This window comes from Apodemus sylvaticus, chromosome 8, assembly GCF_947179515.1.
Source record: "Apodemus sylvaticus chromosome 8, mApoSyl1.1, whole genome shotgun sequence".
Classification (NCBI taxonomy): Eukaryota; Metazoa; Chordata; class Mammalia; order Rodentia; family Muridae; genus Apodemus; species Apodemus sylvaticus.
The window spans coordinates 16,494,127-16,515,878 of NC_067479.1; positions in this window are offsets into that span (position 1 = coordinate 16,494,127).

Sequence of the window (21,752 nt, forward strand, 5' to 3'; positions counted from 1 at the left end):
AAAAGAAATGAGATCAATTAATCAGAGATAAAATAAATAATAATTTAAAAAATATTAGCATCTGTGAATTGTATCTTTCTTATTCTGGGCTAATATTCTCTTAACAGTGAGTACATACCCTGTGTGTTCTTTTGTGATTGCGTTACCTCACTAGGATATGCAGACAGGAGTCTGATACAGCTGTCACCTGGGAGGCTCTGTCAGTGAGTGCATGACAAATACAGAGGGGGACACATTCAGCCAACCATTGAACTGAGCACAGGGTCCCCAGTGGAGGAGCTAGAGAAAGGACCCAAGAAGCTGAAAGGATTTACATCCCCAGAAGAGGAACAACAGTATGAACCACCCAATGCCCCAGAGCTCCCAGGGACTAAACCACCAACCAAATCAACCAAAGAATACACCTGGAGAGACCCATGGCTCCAGCTGCATATGTAGTAAAAGAATGCGCTTGTTGGACCTTAAAGGGAGGTGAGGCCCTTCTTCCTGAGAAAACTAGATGCCATGATATAGGGGAATACAGGACAGTGAAGCAGGAGTGGGTGGGTTGGTTAGCAGGGGGTGGGTGAATGGGTTAGGGAGTTTTCTGTAAGGGAAACCAGGAAAGGAGATAACATTTAAAATGTAAATAAAGAAAATATCCAATTAAAAATCCATAAATAAATAAATAAATAAATAAATAACATGGTTTACATTTAAAAAATAACTCCCAGGTCTATAAATATATCAGACTTGTTAGGTTCTTTTTTTCTATGCTTTGTCAAATTCTATTGTAACTCGCCACTTCTTTAAAATTTCTTACTTAGTGTTCTTTTCTAGGAAATGTGTCAATTTCATTTTTTTAGATGTTTGTTGGCATAAAATTATTTGTTTCTTTAGTGTCTACCTGTTACACACTTGTTTTGCCAGGGTTTATATTTTTTTTAATTTTTTTTTATTCGATATAATTTATTTACATTTCAAATGATTTCCCCTTTTCTAGCCCCCCACTCCCCGAAAGTCCCGTAAGCCCCCTTCTCTTCCCCTGTCCTCCCACCCACCCCTTCCCACTTCCCCGTTCTGGTTTTGTCGAATACTGCTTCACTGAGTCTTTCCAGAACCAGGGGCCACTCCTCCTTTCTTCTTGTATCTCATTTGATGTGTGGATTATGTTTTGGGTATTCCAGTGAAGATCATATTCAATAAAAAAAGAAAGAAATGTAACCCTAAAAGAAAGAGAGGAACCAAAGCTAAGGCAAACATCTCCCAGAGAAAAACATTGTGGAGAGAACAGCTTTCTGTTGTTTTTGTTACTATTGAAGACCACTCTTACTCCATAGTGATCTGATAGGAGGCATTGGATTAGTTCAATCTTCTTATATTTGTTGAGGTCTGTCTTATGACCAAATATATGGTTGATTTTGGAGAAGGTACCATGAGGTGCTGAGAAAAAGGTATATTCTTTTGCTTTAGGGTGAACTGTTATATATATTTGTTAAATTGGTCCAAAGCTTCAATTACTTTCACTGTGTCCCTGTTTAATTTCTGTTTTCCAGATAGGTCCATTGAGGAGAATGGAGTGTTGAAGTCACCCACAATTATTGTGTTAGGTGCAATGTGTACTTTGAGCCTTAGTAAACTTTCTTTTACAAATGAAGTTAGCCTTGCATTTGGAGCATAGATGTTCAGAATTGAGAGATCTTCTTGGTGGATTTTTTCCTGTGACCAGTAAGATGTGTTCTACCATGTCTTTTTTGATGACTTTAGGTTGAAAGTCAATTTATCTGATAATAGAATGGCTACTTTGCCTTGTTTCTTGAGACCATTTGCTTATAAAATTGCCTTCCGGCCTTTTACACTGAGGTAGTGTTTGTCTTTGACACTGAGGTCTGTTTCCTGTATACAGCAAAATGTAGGGTCCTGTTTATGTATCCAGTCTGTTAGTCCATGTCATTTTATTGGGGAATTAAGTCCATTGAGGTTAAGAGAGATTAAGGAACAGTGATTATTGCATACTGTTATTTTTTATATTATTTTTATATTTGAGTGGTTATCTTCTTTTAGGTTTAATTTAAGAAGGTTACTGTCTTGTTTTTTCTAGGGTGTAGTTTCCCTCCACTTGATCTTTGACAAAGGAGCTGAAACCATCCAGTGGAAAAAAGATAGACTTTTCAACAAATGGTGCTGGTTCAACTGGAGGTCAACATGCAGAAAAATTTGAATTGATCCATTCTTATCTCCTTGTACTAAGCACAACTCCACGTGGATCAGGGACCTCCACATAAAACCAGACACACTGAAACAAATAGAAAAAAAAAACTGAGAAAGCGCTCATGGACACAGGGGAAAAGTTCCTGAACAGAACATCAATAGCTTATGCTCTAAGAACAAGAATTGACAAATGTGACCTCATAAAATTGCAAAGTTTCTGTAAGGCAAAGGACACTATCAAAAGGACAAAACAGCAACCAACAAATTGGGAAAAGAACTTCATGAACCCTACATCTGACAGAGGGCTAATATTCAATATATACAAAGAACTCAAAAAGTTAGACTCCAGAGAATCAAATAACCCTATTAAAAATGGGGTGCAGAGCTAAACAAAGAACTTTCACCTGAAGAAATTCAAATGGCTGAGAAGCACCTTAAGAAAGGTTCAACATCATTAGTCATTAGGGAAATGCAAATCAAAACAACCCTGAGATTTCACCTTACACCAGTCAGAATGGCTAAGATTAAAAACTCAGGAGATGGCAGGTGGTGGCAAGGATGTGGAGAAAGAGGAACACTCCTCCAATGCTGGTAGGAATGCAAATTGGTACAACCACTTTGGAAATCAGTCGGTTCCTAAGAAATCTGGGCATGACACTTCTGGAGGATCCTGCTATACCACTCCTCGGCATACATGCGATATATATTTCCCAGCATTCAATAAGGACACATGCTCCACTATGTTTATAGCAGTCTTATTTATAATAGCCAGCAGCTGGAAAGAACCCATATGTCCCTCAACGGAGGAATGGATACAAAAAATGTGGTATATTTACACAATTAAGTACTATTCAGCCATCAGAAACAATAAATTCATGAAATTCATAGAGAAATGGATGGACCTGGAGAACATTATCCTAAGTGAGGTAACCAAGTCTCAAAAGAACACTCATGGTGTACACTCACTGATAAGCAGATATTAGCCTAGAAGCTTGGAATACCCAAGACACAATCCACATATAAAATGATGTCCAAGAAGAAGGAAGGAGTGGCCCCTGATTCTGGAAAAGCTCAGTGCAGCAGAGTAGGGGAATACCAGAAGAGGGAAGTAGGAAGGAGTAGATGGGGGAACAGGGGAAGGGAAGATGACTTATGGGACTTTCGGGGAGGGAGGATCAAGGAAAGGGGAAATCATTTGAAATGTAAATAAAGAATATATCAAATAAAAGAAAAGAAAAAATAAACTTTCTTCATAACAAATTTTTCTTTCTCATGCTATCAGAATATTCTTTTGCACTTTGAATTAGAAAAATGTAAGCCATTTTGTTATTATTATTTTTTTAAATATTTTTATTTTCTATATTAATTGTTTACATTCCAAATGATTTCCCCTTTCCCAGATCCCCCCTCCCCATATGTCCCATAAACCTTCTTCTTTCCATCCATTCTCCAATCACCTTCCTCCTTTTTCTCTGTCCTTATATTCCCCTCCAATGCTAGATCAACCTTTCCAGGATCAGGACCCTCTCCATACTTCTTCATGGGAGTCATTTTTTATGAGATTGGGTATTCAGGGCTTCTGGGATAATTAATATCCACTTATCAGAGATTGCATTCCATGTGTATTCTTTTGGGATTGGGATACCTCACTTAGGATGATATTTTCCAGATCAAACCATTTGCCTAAAAATTTTGTGAATTCATTTTTTCTAATTGCTGAGTAGTATTCCATTGTGTAAATATACCACATTTTCTGTATCCATTCCTCCTTTGAGGGACATCTGGGTTCTTTCCAGCTTCTGGCTATTATAAATAAGGCTGCTATGAACATAATGGAGTATGTGTCTTTATTGCATGCTGGGGAATCCTTTGGGTATACGCCCAGGAGAGGTATAGCAGGGTCCTCCGGAAATGTCATGTCCAGTTTTCTGAGGAACTCTTACCTCCAAGGAATCTGGTACATTCTAGAGGGTCCTGGCACCTCCTACTTCCTGAGGTTGCTTATTTCCATTATTTCTACTGGCCCTCAGGACTTCAGTCCTGTTACCCCTTACCCCTCATCCCCATACACACTATCTGATCATGTTCTCCCCTTCTCTTCCCTTTTCATTTTTGCAGCCAGGTTTCTTCCTCCCCCTCACCTTCCCCCCCTCTGGACTGCTCTCTTCTCCCTCCTGAATGGGAATGGAATTGGGGAAAAGTGAGGCATCCTCACTTTTGTTATTTAATGATCTTTTTACTGATTCTTTGTGAATTTCACATCATGCATACCAATCGGATTCAGCCCCCCATTCCCGCATACCCATCTTCTGCCCTTGGGATCTCCACCTCAAATGAAAAATAAGTCTCACTGGGGAAGCTATAGTATGTCCCAGTGTGACCCAGAGGATGCCTTTTATTTTTCTCCACAGTTTGTTTGCAAATGTTCTCTGGAATGACTCAAGGCCTCTGGCTTCTGCTGCATTTTCAGTAATGAAATTTTGCTAGGACTCTTCTTGAACATCATGTTGTTTCCTTGTGACATGGAGTCCAGCCACTTTGCATCTGAAGGACCTGACCCCCTTCAAGAGCTCCAGCAGTACATCTATAGGTTAGATGTTGGATAAATTCTAGCACTGTATCTGGGCCTGTGTGTTTAATCTGAGCTGAAGAGCCTGCCAGATCTCCTGCATACACACCATCAGGATATGTTTGCCAGCACTGCCTGGGCTCACTCATTCAGTGCCATAGCTGGCAAGGGCTAGAGCCAGTTCTCCCACTCTCACATCTTTGGGTCTGACTCACTTGCACCTCCACAATTAGGGCCAACTCTATTATGCTGCTGAAAAGAGGTGCAGGCTCTGCTTTCCAGAGTGCTGCTGCCAGCAAGGCGTTGGTACAGCATTTCTGTGCTCATGCTCTCAGAGCTGACTCACCTGCAAGCCCCACAACTAGATGGGGTGTTCATTACATCTATTGTACTCCCCAGCCTAGTTTCAGGATCCACTCTCCCAAGTGTGGAAGCCTGTGAGGAACCGGGCCAGCTCTCCTGTGTGCTATACATAGTGAAGAGAGGGGTGAGGGCATATATCCTTTGTCCAAGCCATCAAATTGTAGAAAAGTTGTGGGCCAGCTTACCCATGTCCGCAACACTAGGGTTACCTCTACTGTACTAACCAGGCATGGGCAGGGTCTGCTCTCCTAAGTTCTGGACCAGGTGAAGGGCAGGACCAACTTTCCTGCTCTCATGACTCCTGGGGCCAGCTTTTTCACTTGGCACAAGTATTGAGGGGATGAGATACGAGGAGGGAGTCTTTCCTTCATTCACACCCCCATATTACAGACAAGTGGCAGGGCCAGCTGTCTCACACTCACACCCTCAGCTCTTCTGTAATCCCTGAAACTCCTCTGACCAAGGCTAACTCTACTGTGTCTCCTGGACAAAGATCAGGGCTGCTCTCTCAAGTTCTTCCAAGATGCCCAGATGAGGGGCTGGGAAAGTTCTGCACACCCCACAGTCATCAACGTGGCCCCATGCAGCAGCATAGACCAGGGACATCTGACTGCTCTTTGGTGGTAACAGATCCCTGATGCTGCAGAGCCATTATGATAGTTTGAATATGTTTGGCCCACATAGACCCATGTGTTTGAATGCTTAGCCCACAGAAAATGACACTATCAGGATATGTTTCCTTGGTAGAGTAGATGTGTCCTTGGTGAAGGGTGTCCTGGTAGGGTGGGCTTTGAGTCCTCTTAGGCTTAAACTCTGCCTAGTGTAGATTTCAAGTCTCTTATATGCTGTCTACTGATGGTAGTCTCCTGATGCCTTTTGTTTCAAGATGTAGACTCCTCCAGTACTAAATCTGCTTGAATGATGCTATGCTTCCTTCCATGATGATAATATACTAAATCTCTGAAATTGTAGCTTCAATTAAATGTTTTCCTTTATTAGAGTTGCCATGGTCATGGTGTCTCTTCACCGCAATAAAAGGCTAACTAAGACAGTCAAGAACGTAGACATGGCCTTTGGTGGCAGCAAAGGCCAGGACTTCACCATGTCCTTAGGTGGAATCAGTGGCTACCTATATCACTCTGTTCCTCACTCTCCTTGAATCTTCAGTTCTGACTCTTCACTGGGCATGCATCCATTACCTCTTCAATCTCTACAGCACTTCCTTGATCATCTTAATGCTGCCCAGGGCCTCTGGGTGTCTGAGGTTATGTTAGGAATGGCCTTAGACATGCTATACCCCACTCTTGCTAGGCAATGCTGGGCAGAGGTCATCTGGGAAGTAGTTTGCCCTGTGATCTAATAATCTTGACATTTTAAAAATGCTATTGGTTAAATTGTAGTCTATCAAGTTAGACTTCATCGTGTGCGGTTTATTATTATTTACTACTACTACTACTACTATCATTATTATTATTACAATATTTTCTTCATCTCAGTAAGAATATAATTCTCATGAGGTATGCATAGTGTGCTATTAAGACGAAAAATCTTCTTTAGTAGAAACTAAGTAGAAACATGTCATGTTAATGTGCCTAGATATTAGTGTAATTCAAATCTACCTCTTATGTCAATGAAAGCTGATGTTGTTTCTGTTCTGTACAGTTAGCATGTTCACCCTCTAATGAATAAATGAGTCCTGGTAAGGAGCATTTAGACTTCTAATACCCCATTCTTCATTTTTTTGTCATCTCATTTTAGGACTCATACACTAGTATTTTCTTTAATTATTTACAGTGAAATAATTCTCCAGTTTATCTATATATTCTGCCTTTATTAATTGAATTTAAATTTTATTTAAAAGGTTTCTGTAATGGCTAATCTTGTGTGGTTGACTTAGTTAAAGAACAGAGAAAGATTAATAAGTCTGTCTGTGAAGGTGTCTCCAGAGATGATGTAATTAGTAGCTTGTTCTTACTTTGTTTCTCTCCTTTTTCCTTCTATCCCTTTCTCTCCATGTTCATCAATCCCAGTATCCTTCTCTCCCTCTGTTTCTTTTTCCCATTTGTCTCTTTCTTTAAAGCATAGACAAGATTTGTAGGTATGTGATATGGACTGGCATAGAACTCACAATAGTACCTCTAATTGATATCTAGTTTTGTGAACAGAAGGGTGGTCATATCCTGTGTTGTTTTGTTCTGTTTCTTGGCTGGGATGATGAGAATACCTCTGCTATGCTTTGTATTCCTAGATACAATGTAATGACACCTCTAAAGCCATGAGACTAAATAATCCATAGTTTTGATATATTCTCTGATATTCTGGTAATAATGATGCAAAAGTAATTGCATCATTAAAAAGAGTCTACTAACTCCTTTGCCTGTATGCTTTTATGCATACTGTTATTGGTCTTGTACTTTTATTAGTTTACTCGATTTTTATTATTCAATCAGATATATTACATGAGGTTTTGGGATTTCAGAGGTATTATATTAAATATCCAATATTTTCTTTATTCAACTTTAACATATATTAATCTTACCAAGATCACCAACATTACCAAAGAACATAAACAAACATTTTTTTCATAAGACTGGATTCATAAAGTTCAGTAAATCACTCTATTAGAAAAAACTATATGTTTGTATTTATTATTCATTTTGTATTGGATTTCAAGGTACTTGTTACAGAAAGAACAATATAAAATTAAGTTTTATTTGCCAGATGTTATTGTCCTCTCAGAAACTTAATCTGCTGAATAAGCTCACCCTTTCAAGTTCTTTCGGAACTGGCGCGTTCAACTCAGCTCTCTGGCTCAAAATCCTCTTCAAGCTGTCCAATTCAAACTGTATTTTCTTGGGTTTTCACTGGATTGCTGTGTTTGACCTCAAACAGTGTCTGGGATTTGTTCTCATCTTCTGGCTCCTTTCTATTCTCTGGCTATGACTGCCTCTGCTGACCTGCACTGAACTGCATGAACTCACTAAAGAACTCATCTCCACTGCAGTGTGCTCCATGCACTGCCTCTCCCTTTACTGCCCTTCAAAAGCTTTTCTTTTGTATGCTGGTCTCCTGGGACTTGGGTGTATCCAATTTCTGACTCATCTTGCCAAACCTTTCTCAGATTTGTCACTATGTCTGCCATACAATTAGATATCATTGGTTTTTTTTGTTTGTTTGTTTGTTTTTTGAGAGCAGAATAAAAGATGAATACTAAGGGGATGTATATATTTCAGCCATATCATACTGTAATTTAGGGCATGTCTGAATTCTGTCCAGATATAGACTTAGAAGATCTTTGGATGTCATCTCTTCCCAAAGCAGTCTTGTTGCCAGATTAAATTCCTTTACAGACCCAGGTTACAGAAGTAATGTAAAATGAATCTAATCTCTCCTATTCCTTAATTACTTGTTAGAAATCAATGTAGACTTCAATTACAGTGATGTATATAGAAAAAATAAAATTATGAAACCAATACACCAAATAATGAAACATGAAGTAATTTAAAAAATAAAATAAAACCAAATGACACTATTCATGAATCCCAAGAACTCTTTCAGATGAGTATGTGACATAAACTAGAAAAACAAATATTTCATTTTACTTACCATATAACCATACAAGGTATGCATCAAAAAAATTTTAAAATATAAAAGATAACATAATGTATAAAAAAAGTACTGAGTGCCCAACATACGATTCCCACCAACAGAAAACAACTTGGAGGTGAATCAGCAGAATTACCCTGAACAAGAACATGTTAAACAAAGCTAAATAAAAAAGACCAGAAAGAAACATGAAATGGTATCAGTGAAGAGGAAATTATAGAAATGAGGGTAAACAGTCAGAAAAACTAGAAATAAATGTATAACTTTGTCATGCAAAATACATTGGGATTAAAGTGTGAGGACACTTCAATTTGAAGGACTGTTATCATAAGAAAATAATTTAGCAATTGAGAGACTAGTCAAACTCTAAATTCTGAAATCATCTAAAAGGTCAGGGTAAAAAAAGAAAACATTTGTTTTGTGAATGATATATACACAGCTAGAAAGAATCAAGCATGAGAAAAGCAATACCTTCATCTGAAAGTCAACCAGAAAACATTTTATCCTAATCAGGCTCTCTTGAGCAGATATTAAGAAGAGTTTCCATGATGGGTCAAGCTAAGTGTTAAAAAGTATGGATTTGGGGAGCGAGAACAGGTATTTTAATTATAATTTGGTCAAGGTGATCATTTTTATAATTTTGTCAGCAGGTGCAAAAGTTCAACTAATCATTTGCGAAGTAAGTCTGGCATTTGCAGGATAGGAGTCTGGCTGTGTCACTGGTATGGATAGGGAAAATCTTTAAGCACCATCCAAAATCACTGGCGGGGTCATAGATAGAATGGCATCTCTTTAATCACCACTGCTTTCCAGGGTCATGGACTCTAATAAAGTTCAACACTGTTGACTTTTAAAGCAAAGTGGGAGGTTGCAGTATAGAGCATTTCATGTTTAGAGCTCACACAGGCAGCATGTAAAGGGTAGAATGTAAAAAAAAAACCTTATTTTTAACCCAGTGGAGGACAGGGCCTGAGAAACATATGGAGAGATTAGGACTTTGCATCTAGCCTATGCAATCACTAATTTAACATAGGCAGAACTAAGAAAATGTTTTGTTGCACTAATGTGAAAAATAATTTTAATTCAGATATGAAACACGCTACTTCCTTAAGTTACTTAAATTTGCTGTCACCTAGCCATGTCTTCTAAAAATCACAAAATATAAAAGGTACTGATGCAGGATTTCATTTCTCCATTTCACAACTGGGAAATTAGAAGCTATGAATGGAAAAATATAGCCATGGAAGTGTTTGTTTTGCTGCTCCGTAGTAAAGTGATTTACTATTTTTTCATATCCTTGGTTATACCATAAGGATAGAAAAGGTTAGAAGATAGAGACTACACCAGAGAATAAATGTTACTCAGGATTGAAAGGAAACTTAAAAAGTATCTGTTAGTAGAACAAGTCAGGAGGAAAACAAATATGCCTCATTCTAGGGTTTGAAAGATGAATGGGTGGTGATGAAATCTGGGAAAATAAGTGAGGAAAAGCTCATATTTTCATGTTAGTTCTGGCTTGGGAGAGCACAATAGAATTTGCCCTTGGTGGTGTGCAGGAGTCACACAGGAATTCACACATGGTGATTTGTTTCACTGAATAGAGCCCCAAATCAACTTCTACCAAAAATTATTGAATTTTGCACTTTGTGTGGTGATATTTTTCATTGTTGGTGTCGTTTAATTATCATTTATTAGGAATTATCCTAGCATGGACTTCTAAAGGACCTTGACTATACTTGTAGAATTTATATATTAATATAAATGTGTGTGTGACAATTGTACTAAGAAATAATATAACAAACCATGACCTATTAGTTATTGAAACCAAAAAGCCTAAGGTACTAATTTTTACTCAATTAACACTGTTAAAATATAGTTTTAAGTAAATTTTATGCAACCTCACATATTGCAGAATGCTGCAGATTTTATGGAACATTAATCTTTTATGACTTTCTCTCTCTCTCTCTCTCTCTCTCTCTCTCTCTCTCTCTCTCTCACACACACACACACACACACACACACAGAATCTTTAAATTTAATGAAACAACAGAGCAATTTCAATGTGTGTGGAATCAATTATTCAAGCTTGTGTTAGGTCTTTGCATCATTTTCTTGATTGTACTTGAAGGAACCAAATGTGATTAATAATATTCAAGGCCAGCCAGTGTCATTAGGTAAAAGAGAGTCCCTTTTGAATCCTCAATCTGTCACCAAATTTAGTTTTATCTGAATAGTCTCTATTCAACAAAGAGGTTGTAAATCAATCATTATTTTCATAAGCATAGAATTGTGATGCAAAAGGGTATAGTTTCCTAGAAATCTTTTATTTTTATTTTTATTTTTATTTTTATTTTTATTTTTATTTTTATTTTTTACTTAAACACCAAATTAACCACAAATACATTTACAGCAGCAAAGGCCAGAATAACATATAAAAAAAGAAACTAGAAAGACTCAGTAAAAATCTACTATACACATGAAAATTAAACTGACTACTCAGTGAGTTAAATTTTTTTCTATGTAAAGGACTAAAAGGAGCCATAGTTGCAGTATGTAATTAAGTGCTGACATTTTAATTTGACAATGGCTTGTGGCAAGCACCCTACCTGTAGGAGACCAAATATCACCTCAGGAAGATTATGAACCATGAGCAAGTAGGCTTCATCCCAGAGATGCGGGGATGACTCAGTGATGAAAATCAGTAAATGTAATCTCTAGCATGAATTAAATTCTAGCTAACCCCTATAAAAGAACTGAGACAGCTGATAAACACATCCAGCATAGTGGCTGAATTAACAAGCAAACAAAAAATTAGTAGTCCTTCCATATACAAATGAGAAATTGATGGCAGAAGAAATCAGGGAAGCAATGCCTTTCACAATAGCCTCGAATAAAAAGTATAAAGTATCTTGGAGTAACTCTAACCAAGCATCTGAAAGAATTTTATAATAAAAACTTTCAAATATTGAAGAAAGAGATTGAAGAAGATAACAGAATGGGTAGGGAAGATAAGGCAGTAAATATGATCATCCTATCAAAAGCAATCTATAGATTCAATAAAATCCTCATAAACATTCAAACACAGGTTTTTATAGAACTTGAAAAGACAATTATCAACTTATAAAACAAACAAAAAGCCAATTTAGATATAAACAGAGAATTCTTAATAGAGAAATCTCAAATGGCTGAGAAACACTTAAAGAAATCCTCAACAGCCTTAGCTCTCAGGAAAATGCAAATCAATACTACTTTGAGATTCTATCTTATGCCTACCAAAATGGCCAAGATCAATAACATAAGTGACAGTCCATGCTGGTGAAGACATGGATCAAAGGAAATGCTCTTTTCTTGCTGGTGGGAGTGTACACTCCTCCAGCTGCTATAAAAATCAAAATGATGATTTCTGGAAAAGGTGGACCTACATCTACTCCAGTACCAGCTATACCAGACTTAGGCATCTATTCAAAGGCAGAGCAATCCTACTGCAAGGACACTTGCTCACCCATGATCATTTTCCCTTATTCACAATTTGCAGAATTTAAAAACAACCTAGATGTTCCTCAACAGAAGAATGGCTAAAGGAAATGTGGATATTTTCAAAACGGAGTGTTACTTATCTGTTTTATTTCCTGACATCATGAAGTTTGCAGCAAATGGGTGGAAGTAGAAAAAAATAACTCTAAGATGCTATACTCTTACTTACAAGTGGATACCAACCATCATGTTAATGATAACCAAGCTATCATCAGTAGATCCAGAGAGCTAAGGTAAAGGGAGTCTAGTTGGGAACCCATGGACCTCCCTGGGAGGGGAAATTAAAATAGATTTTTATGGGCAGACTGGAGATATATGGGTACAATAGCAGGGAATGGAGATACGTTGATGGGAGGATGGGGAAGAGGGAGAGAGTATAGGAAGAACCAGCAGGGACGGGGGAGCATTTGAGTACAGAAAATCTCCTTGGAGATATGAAGGTGAACCTTACATGGATTCCTAGTATGGGGAATACAGAGTCTCAGAGATTTTTGTAGCCAGGCAAGGTTTCCAGTAGAAGGACTGGGTTTCACTCAGTTGAGTTTTGGGCAAAAGGGGGTCCCAAGAAAATCCACCAACAGCTCATGTTGTTGTTTAGACAAAAAGCTGCTCTCTGTAAACTTACCCCTAGTGGACTCTTGACAAGGCCTACACAACTCATTGCACATAGAGAATTAGAGCCTGTAAGGATCCATCCCCATGTTCGAATCTCTTTGGTGCAAGAATGTACTCTGCAGGTTACCAAAAGAGAAAAATGGATATCATTCCTGATACAAAACATTTGAACTATAGGTGATTCAGCTTGCAAATTATGCTAGGCCAATGATGGCATAAAAGTATGTAGCAGCCAACTAATGTCTGGTTTGATTTAAGGCTCACATCTTGAGAAGAAACCCACATCTGACACTGTTTGGGTAAGAAAGAACCATAGACTAGATAGCTGAAAGATCTATGGTAAAACCAAACTCTACTACACAAAATGATGATGATGATAATGATGATGATGATGTTGATGATGATGATATAATGATTTCTAATATTATTCTGCTATATTCATAGATCAGTGCTTTATCCAGTCATCATCAGAGATGTTTTCTCTGGCAGTAGATGAGAACAGAAACAGACTCACAGCCAGACACTATGAAAAGACAGAATCTGAATTAGAATATCAATTAAACACCTCCCATCAGAGCAGAGGCTATCTCCTAGAAGCAAAGACAAAAAAGATTGTTAGAGCAAGAAGGGATGAACTGAGCAAGGTGCATCTGAGTTCACAGAGATGAAAACAGCAAGTATGGTACCTAAAGAAGCATGTACCAGCTCCTCTTCATGTATCTTATGGCTATTAGCTATATATTTTTTATGAGTATCTGTGTTTCTGACTCTTGTCTTCTTTTGGGACACGTTTCCAACTGTTGGTGGGTTTGCCCTTACAGCTAAATATTTTACCTTTTACTTCATCTTGTTTATGTTTTATTTTTTGCTGTTGGGTTGTTACATTTTAGAAGCCTGTTCCTTTCCAATGATAGATGGAAAGAAAGGGAGGGAAGGTGGAGAGGAACTGGAAAGAGCAGAGGGAGGGGAAATGATATACAGGATATATTTTGTGAGTAAAGGATCTATTTCTACTAAAAGTGAAAAAAAAGGAAAAATAAAAGAAATGCACATAACTAGGTAGCAACATGGTATGGTAAGTTGGAACTCTTAGAAATTATTTTCCTTAGCCTTAGGCTTCTTTATATATTTAGAAAATAGAACCCCAATGTTCAGACGACATCTTTTCCACTTTGTACAATATTACAATTATTGTAGCATTCTGTACTTTAGCATTTAACCTGATAATAAGGTAACACGAAAGGTATCATAGAGGCAGGTATGGGTGGGCAAGTGGGGAAGCATCCTCATACAGGCAGGGGCAGGAGGGAGGGGGGAGGGGGCTTGTGGAGAGGAAGCTGGGAAAGGGGATTACATTTAAATGTAAATAAATAAAATAATACATAAAAAGAGAATGAGTCAACAAAGGTACTCTTAACAACTATTTTCAAAGATCCCCACCAACCAGATATCAAAAGGCATGAAAAATGAACAATTTTACTGTTTTTATAATATATTAAAATAAAGAAAGAAAGAGGGTGTGACTTGACAATAAATTGCTAAGTCATGTAATCATGATCCTAGAGTTTGAGCCTAAGTTCTGTACAAAAAGACTGCTTGAACCCTACTCTTGTAAGCTCAGTGTGAGAATGAGAAGAACTGGAAGATCCTTGGTATTCACTGCCTAGCAGCAGAACCATTTCACTGTTTATCAGCAAACAGTCAACAGTACTCCTTTATAGGTTGTTTTCTTTACTTCACATCATTAGCTAAAGCTGAGATGGACATTAGAAGTCACTTGAATAGCAAGTTGTCTGTAGAGTTTCTAGGAACAACAGAATTTTTTTGTGTTGGATATATTTTTGTCACTTGAAATGACTCAAATATGTCAAAGCAAGACTTTTTTAGAAGACCATAATTATGTTTCAATATCTATAACAAGATACAACATTGTTTTATATTCCATTTCATAATTATGTGTTTAGATTTACATTTTACTGAAATTGTCTATTTCTTTCCAAAACTGAAAGGATGATGACAAATATTGTAATTATAGGGGCAAAGGGGAAATATGCTTTTATTTATTATGGTAATGCATTAAGGAGGAATTACGCACTAACATCATAAAATCGTTGTATTCTTTCAAATTTTTTTCTTTAGAAAACAAATTTTTATGCCTCTGAAAAGCTTTGTCATTTTTTTCAATTTAACTCAAAACTAATTGTATATTTTGAAAGAATAAACTCAACTATAATAATTAGATATCTTTTTAAATATCAGTGTAAATTTTAGACATCAAATGTTGTATAATACAAAATATCCCTCTCATTTCTTAGTTAAATAATAAGGCATAAAGTTATAAATGTATCTGCTGCTACCCATGGGATACTTGTCTGCATTGTCTTCAAAGCACCACCTCAAGAAAATCCCTACTTTGCATTCTTTCTCTGGAATCCAGATTATAAGTCAAATTCTATTCTTTTCCTTATTGAAGGAAAAGGAATAATGTTAAAGCTCAAGTAAGTTGCAAATATAAATAAATATAGAAACTAACAATATAAAGTTCTAAAGCATTTGTATTAAGGATTATTAACTACAAATAAATGATGATTTGGACATGATAATAATTATATTACATAATCAACTGTTATGCAATGGAGTGGTGTATGTAGAGTCATGAAGAAGAGAAGGATGTAGGAAGGAGGGAGGGAAAGATGGAGGAAGGGAGAGGATTTCAGCTTAGTACACTTGTAATGTTATAATCTGGAGTTTATGCCTCATTCTAAGATTCTTTCTTGATATGACAACAATCTTGAATTGGACTGACTTTAATGTTTCTTCCTAATCAAATTTTCATTCTGATTGCAAACATTTGTCTCTTTCTACTTCTAACATTTCCCTGGTAAAAAGAGTCAGACTCTTAATAAAGACCAAAACAAAGTTACAGTTTAAGAAATTAGGATCCAGAGAAGACATATACCATCTCATCACTGGAAAGACTTAGATGTACCTCACAGCTACATTGGCCCTCCTCATAAGCTAAAAGCTGTGCGATTATCAATTAGATTACAAAATTCCCTTCAGTAAATACTTCAGATAAGATTTTCTGAGTTACTGATAAAAGTATTAATCCCTGTGAAGTCTACTTTCTTGTCTTTGAAAGACCAATGGGAAATGCTTGCTTTCAGTCTTATTTGTTTTTGAATTATATGAACAACAATCCAACTTAGGTTTTGTGAATTTTTTATTTTTTAAGTTTTGATTATTTTTTCACATCTCTAATGGATTGTAAGCATATTCTCTGCATCAACCTCTTTTATCTCCCTTCTACTTTGTCAGATGCATTTGTTCTTCCTAAACAGCCCCTCTACTAGAGTATCCTGTTCATTCACAAGGCTCCTCTAGGCACCAGGGTGACAATGTAACTGCTGTAGTACCAAGGTAACAGTGTATATTTCTCAGTAACAACTGACACATTCAGATATTAACAATCTTTCTTTTTTGCACTGTTTCAGAATAATTTGTACTCTCCTTAATGCTACAAATTTGCATTGGATAGAAGTAGAAAACATATGCTTAACAAATGATTCCTTTTGCAATTTTAAGATAATTGCATAGAGCTCAGGCTGCATTCACTGCACCACTGACACAAACAGTAAACTCAGGATCCTCCTGCATCAACCACCCAGATCCTAAGAACACAGGTGCATGCTACTGCATCTAGCCAACACATATCTTTGATAGTCTTTGGTTTTTGTTTATACCAAATCAAACACTAGCAGCATGATCACCATATGGTGAATGTCACATAGTGTAACCTACATGCTGAGTGTAACAAACTATCCCCCACATTCTGAGTGTAGCATATAATGCCACATATTAAAGTCTCCAAATATTAAACCTTAATAATTATAAATATATTTACTTGAAATATTTATTTTAATAAGTATTTACTTATTAATACTTATTTTAATAGCACCCCTTATTTCAGACTAATAGCCAAAAATAGAGATCCCAGAGGTATTGTTATCACTCTGAGACATCTAGGGTTACATAGAAAGGAACGTATTTAACAACTAAATTCTTTGCTTGAAATTTGCTCTCTTTGATATAAGTATCTATTCATTTGGTAATACACAGATCATAGAAATATCTGCCACAGTGAGGAAAATATTCTTTTAAAAGCTAAAATTTAAAATAGGCATATGTTGCTGAATATAGGAATCTAAACCAAGATTTAAAACTTAAAAGCTGTATTTTAGATAAGTGAGAAATAAAATTATTTAGACATTTTTATTTATCTAAATAAAATACTTTGAAAATATTTAATATATACATATATACATATATACATATATACATATATACACATATATACATATACACATATACACATATACACATATACATACATACATACACATATACACATATACACATATACACATATACATATATACATATATACATATATACATACATACATATATGTGTATATACATATATACATGTGTACATGTGTACACATATACATATGTACACATATACATATATACATATACACATATATACATATATACTTAAATACTAGACAGTATTTTCTGGTATATTACCATCAATCTTTAGGTTCTTTTCAAACAGACTGCTCTAACAGGTTCTAGCATTAAGTCCTCAAGGACTCTGCTTGTACCAGTGAAGATCAACCTAAGGTTGCTGGTGGAAGGTATTAAACCTCAGAAGTTCAGTTTGTCTAAAGCAGAATAATTATTCTGAGTATGACTTGGATTTCCACATTTTAACATTTCTACCCACACCACTATCCCTGATGCTTTAATATCATACAGGCATGAATATTTCCCAAACAATACTGATTTTATTTTCATAAGAAAGATAATAGATATCAAACAAGAAGAGCTATGTCTGCATCGTATCTATCATCATCCAGAAGCAGAAGGTTTATGAAAATTATACAGAAGAATCAATGATGGTTTCGCTGCTGGCAGAGCCAATATTTAGCAAGCTCTCCTCTTGAAGGAATTGTGTATGTAAAACAGTGCCCCATTCTGTTCTGTTAGACTCATAAGAAGGATAAATGAAAGAAAGAGAGGTAGAGAAGTTTATCTCTAGAATATCTTGCTGATTCAATTGGGAATGTGGTAAATTTACACAATGGAGTACTACTTAGCTATTAAATTCAATGAATTCATGAAACTCTTAGGCAAATGGATGGATCTAGAAAATATCATCTTGAATGAAGAAAGAATACACATGGTATGCGCTCACTGATAGTGGATGTTAGCCCAAAAGTTCAGAATACCCAGGATATATGAAGCTCAAGAAGGAAGATCAAAGTGTCGTTGCTTTGGGGGTACAAAATACAGGAGCAAATATGGAGACAAAGTGTGGAGCAGAGACTGAAGGAAAGGCCATGCACAGACTGCCCCACCTGGGGATCCATCCCATATACAGTCACCAAACCCAGACACTATTGTTGATGCCAAGAAGCACCTGCTGACAGGAGCCTGATATAGCTGTCTCCCGAGAGGCTCTCCCAGTGCCTGACCAACACAGAAGCTGATGCTTGCAGTCAACCATTGGACTGAGCGTGGGGTCCCCAATGGGGAGGAGTTAGAAAAAGGACTGAAGAAGTTGAAGGGGTTTGCAATCCTATAAGAAGAACAGCAATATCCACCAACCAGATGCACCCCCAGAGCTCCCAGGGACTAACCACCAAAAAGGAGTATACATGGATGGACCCATGGCTCCAGTACCATATGTAGCATATGATGGTCTTATTGGGCATCAAGGGGAGGAGAGGCCCTTGGCCTGTGAAGGCTTGATGCTGCAGTGTAGGGGAATGTGAGGATGGAGAGGTGACAGTGGTTAAGTGGGTACATAGAAGCAGGGGAGGGGTGGTAGAGGGAGTTTCTGGGGCATGGGTGGAGAACCTGGAAAGTGGATAACATTTGAAATGTAAATTAAGAAAATATCCAATAAAAAAAGAAAAAAATCTGTATGGTAGAACACTGTACTTTTCTAGTTTACTTCTTAGAGGAATCAGGTTTTTATCTGAGAGAGAGTTATTATATCTCTGTAAGCTGCAGTTGTAATCTACAGAGGTTCATCACTCATGCAAATGTAGCAGTAGCATGCCTTGGCTGTAGGAAAATGGGGGCAGCATACCTTGGCTGCAAAGATCCATCCAGTTTCTGGGGAGTAAGGGTGACAGCTGTAACAGTGATTCCCCAACATCATATTCTAGAACCAAGGTGATTCTTCTAAAGGTCCTGCAGGTTTTCTCTACCTTGTACCGATAGGGAGAATTTAAGCTCATCGCTTACTTGTTTAGGGAAAGGTGGGGTATAGGGAAAAAGGACAAGCCACTGAAATATAAATAGTCAGTTCTGTAGATGTAGGAAAACTTATTGTAGAAGAAATGAAGGGCAAGGTAGCTTTACATTGTTTTTAAATTATATGCAAAATGGTGTGTGTGTGTGTGTGTGTGTGTGTGTGTGTGTGTATGAGAGAGAGAAAGAGAGAGAGACAGAGACAGAGAGACAGACAGAGTCCCCATCTCAATATCTATTTTCTATACAATGTTTATAATGGTCTGTTTTTTATCCATGTATTGAAAATAGAATTTGGTTTTAATGTACTGAGTATTAATGAATTCTGAGGTGAACCTCAGAGTCACGATGCATTCACATTATAGATGGAGGAATCAAGACATGTGATGATATCAGCCAGAATTATGATGCTGTGCATTGAAAAAAAAAAGGTGCTACAATGCAAAAGGATGTAGGCATCTTCTATCATCAAAGATGGCACAGAAATGAAGTACTCACAATATGATAAGGGTCCAAGTATAGGAGATAGGTAAATATTAGTTCAACAAAAAAAAATATTTTAGCCATTTATTTACAAGCACAGAAATGCAAAACTAACATGGATATGATTCAAATATGACTGTAGCTTCTAATGTTTATTTTCCAGTATCTTTGGGGGTAGAGACCACTTCAAGAGTAAAGAAGAGTAAACTAACTTCTTTAATAATGCCTCCAAAATCTTAGTATGACACTCAGCATGTACATTCATTAAATGTACACAGGTAAACTAGTTCTTTAGTATAGAACCAGGAATTTTTTTTATTACTTGCAGTAAGATATATACTTGTGCCAGGGTGGAAAATGAAATGAAAATAGAGATAAAGTTAAAATAAATTATATGTGTACTTAGGCTTTCTTATCTTTTCTGTGATTTTTAGACACAGCAATATTAGTAAGTGTATCTACAAGCTAATCCTTTTAATTTGTTTGAAGTCTAAAACATTCAAAGATATTTTAAAGTTATATTGTATAACATATACTTTCAATTTTAAAATTAAAAGTTCACTAATGCAACTAAATAACTACTCAGCAGGCACCCATAATATATCATGCATATATATGATCATATGAAAATATAATATGTAATATCTTTAACATTGTAAGAATGAAAAACTCAAGTTATTAAACATTATTGTCAAATTAAGAATATGGTATTTAATGGAGTTGGGGAAAGGCTACAAATTTGAAAGCCAGCAGGACACAGTACTTGGGAGGGTTTTGAGGCAAGAATAGGATGATAGAAATATAATTGCATTATAATGCAATTATATTCGATTGCATTATAATGATACTCGAAAATTAAAATAAAAAATGTAAATCACCTGTGAAATGAAAGTATCCTAATAGAAAGTACAACTATGACATGTTTATTTTACCAAGGGAATTGTAGCACATAGGAAAGATGCAACAAAATAGACACTCAGTAGAAACTGGCAGCATTCAACAGCCAGCTAATATGACAAACTGACCATTTTCCTCAACATTCTGCTATGCAATAGATAGTAACTACTCTTTTTCCTTAGGAATTATCAATTACAAATGAAATATGTGTTTTGCAAAGAACCTTGAAGTTTTACTTTTCATCTAAAGGCATCTTAGCATTACAACCTATTTCTGTTGAGCATGTTGCAATGTGAGTCATTCATCATTTGTGATGACATCATAGTTTAGACAAAAAATTTGCATTTAAAAAGTGAACAAGCATATGATTAATTAAAAAGATGAGAAATAGGAAAATGTATCTGCAACATTTTTGACAATCTTTCATCCATGTACAAATTCTATAATATCTCTTAAACAGTCTGGATGAGATCTCTTATTGCAAATTTAAATGTAATATGTGTATAAATATATGGGCATAAACAAAGACATATACATTTGCCTGTATATAAACCTATATATGTAGTACTTAATATATAAGTCACATATAATATATATTCAATATACAATCTACATATAAAATATAATCAATATATAAATGTATAATATATATAAATAACCCTCAATATATAGTAAATATATATGTATAAAATCTTCAACACATTGACTTACTATTTTCAAATTTACTATGGTGTGATATCAACATCCATTTTGGAAACATACAATTTGAAATTTTTTCTGTTAAGGATTTTATTATGAAATATAACAATCTCTCTTACCTCCCTCACACTTTTCTCCATGCACCATAGAACTGAAGTTAGTTGCTTCTTACTTGAACCATTATTGTTACATATATGTGTTTATGTATAAATACACACACACATACAAACACTAAATCCATTTTTTAGACAATGTCTTTATGATTTTAAGGCTGACCTCTCTGTTTGAATAGCTCATAAAGATGATATCCCTGGGAGAGACTAAGACTCATTTTCCAGTGGTCATGTGTTTACTGTAGTTCCTTTACTAGAATTGGGACCCTATAAGTTTTCCTCTTTCCTAGTGACATGTCTGTTTGTATTAACACTTTCCCAGTGTCCCAGAATTGTCATTTATGCAACCATTTCTAG